The sequence below is a fragment of the Canis lupus genome, chromosome 31 (assembly GCF_048164855.1).
Source record: "Canis lupus baileyi chromosome 31, mCanLup2.hap1, whole genome shotgun sequence".
Classification (NCBI taxonomy): Eukaryota; Metazoa; Chordata; class Mammalia; order Carnivora; family Canidae; genus Canis; species Canis lupus.
The window spans coordinates 42,046,458-42,049,766 of record NC_132868.1 but is presented as its reverse complement, the minus strand read 5'-3'; the positions used below and the strand labels follow the sequence as shown (position 1 = coordinate 42,049,766).

Sequence of the window (3,309 nt, the reverse complement as noted above, 5' to 3'; positions counted from 1 at the left end):
CTCTCAGCAGACGCCTAGGTTTCTCCACGTCTTGGCCGTGGTGAATAGTGCTGCAATGCAGTGGACATGGGAGTGCAGCTATCTCTTCAATATTCTGATTTTATTTTCTTTGGATGCATACCCAGAAGTGGGATTGCTGCATCATATGGTAGATGTTTTTAATTTTTTAAAAAAGATTTATTTAGTTATTTTAGAGAGAGCACAGAGTTGGGGGGCGGAGCACGGGGAGAGGAGAGAGAACCTCAAGTAGACGCTCTGCTGAGCCTGGAGCCTGACACAGGGCTCGATCCCATGATCCTGAGATCATGACCTGAGCTGAAACCAAGAGCTGTACGTTCAACAGACTATGCCACCCAGGTTTCCCTGTTTGTAATTTTTTGGGGAACCTCCATTCTGTTTTCCATGGTGGCTGCAGCAATTTATATTCCCATCTACAGTGCACAAAGGTTCCCTTTTCCCACCATCCTTCACAATACTCATTTTCTTTTGTCTTTATGATAATCATTATTTTAATAGATGTGAGGTAATATCTCATTGTGCTTTTGATTTGCATTTTCTTTTTTTTTTTTTTTTCCTCTGAAAATACATACCATCTTGGGTTTATTTGGGGTTGGGCACTGCAGGTTGTTGCTGGATAGGAAGAGTCATGACCTCCCAGCTCTCCTGGCATTTCAGGGGCTGCCCCTGCAGATTCCCTCCCCATGTCCCTGCACACACGACGTCTCTTCCCCCCTCCCTGCTCCCTGAGTCTCTTATTCTTTCACCAGCCGGTAGATATGGTGCTGAGCCCCGTGCTCACTGGCTGACACCTCAAAGACATATGCAATGCACAGCAATGTCTCCTGTGTGTCTCTGTTGGTGACCACCTGCAGGATGGTGAAGTTCTCCAGCACGCTGTTCATCATGTACTTCTCGGGCAGGTGCTTCAGCTTATGGATGAAATTGATCATGTACTCGCAGAGTGGGGACCGATGAATGCGGTATGAGTAGTGGCCATTCTCATAGCGGGCATACTCTGTCTCCACCTTCTCTACCACCTGCTTGCCGAAAGAGCAGACCTTGGTGGAACAAGTGATTATCATGTTCTCCGGACTCTCGTACTGGCTGGACACCCCATAGAAGGAGCTGCCTTCATCCTCGATGTTGGTGTTGAGGTCTGCCCAGAATTTCACCAGAAAAAAGGCATTGGAAGGTCCCCGTTCAAAGAGTTCCTTGAGTCCTCCCTTCTTCTCTGGGAATTTGTCATAGATCTGGCGGATGTCCACAGCTTCGAGGTAGGGGTCACTGTAGCTTGGGCTGGACTGGCCAATGTGCACGAACGGGTGCTTGTTGTACGTATCAGGGTCCTGCTGCTGCTCCAGGAAGGCAGAGAACTCCAACATCCAGAGCTTGGAGCTGGCCACACTGCGGCCGTGCCACGGGGGTGCTGGGGGCGCTGAGGGCGACGGGGTGGGTCCTGCAGGAGACTCAAACCCTGGCAGAGGCAGTGAAGGCTGGACAGTGTAGGTTTGTTGAGAGAAAGGTTTCACATCATGGGATGTTCCGGCTTGGCCCGGCAAAGCTCCTTGCCAAAACCCTGAGACTGCTGGGTGGCCTGGGCCCCGGGCGAGGGCCATTTTACTGTGGAAGGCTGTGGCGGAGATGGCCTGGGCGGGTGACATGGGCGCCATGCTCTGCAGGGCCTTGTCCTTAGCTGCCTGGTCCTTTAACTTGGCCTGGATCTCGCGGGCTTTTCGACGAGCCAGCACCTGGATGTGGCTGGAGACCTGCTTCCTGGTGCGGGTCTTCCCTGTCCGGAGCTTGATGTAGCGGGCAATCAGCTCATTCCGACCGGTCCCAGGGTGCGGGCGGGCGGGCGCGCTCAGCCGGCTCCACGGGGTCCGCGGGGCGCCCGGCGGGACCAGGGCGGCCGCGCAGGGAGCAGGGCGGGCGGCGGCCGGAGCCCACCCCGCGCCGACCCGCACCCGCTTCGCCGCCGCCGGGGCTGGGGCGCCGGGCAGGGCCGGGCAGGGCCGGGCAGGGCCGGGCGCAGCCTGATTTGCATTTTCTTGATGATTGGTTATGTTGAGCCTCTTTCCTGTATCTACTGGCCATTTGTATGTATTTGGAAAAATACCTATTCAAGTCCTCATTGCATTTTTAAATTGCATTGTTTGGTTTATTTTGCTATTGAGTTGGATGAATTCTTTATATATTTTGGATATTAACCTCTTGCCTGATAGATGGTTTACAATTGTTTTCTCCCATTGCATAGGTTGCTTTGTAATTTTTCCAGTGCAGTAGCTTTTTAGTTTGATGTAGTCTCGCTTGCTTATTTTTGCTTTTGTTGCTTGTGCTTTTGGTATCACACACAAAAAATCATTCCCAAGACTAATATCAAGGAGCTTCCCCTCATTTTTTTCTAGTTTTAGAGTTTTAGATCTTATGTTTAAGTCTTGATTCATTTTGAGTTAATTTTTGTGTATCGTATAAGGTAAGGGTCCAATTTTATTCTTTTGTGTGTGATTATCCAGTTTTCTGAGCATCATTTTTTGGAGAGTTCATTAAGTTTCAGCTGAAGTTTCATTGAGTGTTTTGGCTTCCTTGTCAAATATTAGTTGACTGTTTATGATGGGTTTATTTCTGAATTCTTGATTATGTTCCATTGGTCTATATGTCTGTTTTTACACCAGTACCATACTATTTTGATTACAATAGCTTTATAATAAAGCTTAAAATCAAGAAACATATGTCTCCAACTTTGTTCTTAACTCAGGATTGCTTTGTTCATTTGGGTTTTTTGGTGGTTTTGTTTGAACTTTAGGATTGTTTTTCTATTTTTGTGTAAGATGCCATTGGAGCTTTGATAGGCATTGTATTGAATCTGTAAATGGCTTTGGACAGTATGGACATTTTAACTATATTAATTTTTAGAATTCATAACCACAGAATATTTTTCCACTATTTGTGTCTTCTTCAGTTTCTTTCACCAATGTATTATAATTCCAGTGTGCAGATCTCTCAGGGATTTTCCTCTTTTGCTGTCTTTTTTTTTGTGAATTGATGATTTTCCATAGTGGTATGTTTTAATCCCTTCTTTTTATTTTTTGTGAATTTACTGTAGATTTTTGCTTTGTGGTTATCACAAGGATTACATAAAACATCTTATAAATACTTTTTAAACTACTTTTCTTATTTATAAAATGAATTTAATAATGGCACCTACCATAGGAGATTATTGTGTCAATTAAAAAACTCAATACATTTAAATGTCATGCAAAAGGGGTTTCTACATAGTGAATAATCAGTAAGTGTTAACTGTTATTTTTA

At 45.7% G+C, this 3,309-nt stretch overlaps 1 pseudogene; it reads right to left on the bottom strand.

Moving 5' to 3' along the window:
• Positions 1 to 583: 583 nt before the first annotated feature.
• LOC140622467 (transcriptional enhancer factor TEF-3 pseudogene) lies at positions 584 to 1,855 on the bottom strand (annotated as a pseudogene).
• Positions 1,856 to 3,309: the final 1,454 nt, after the last annotated feature.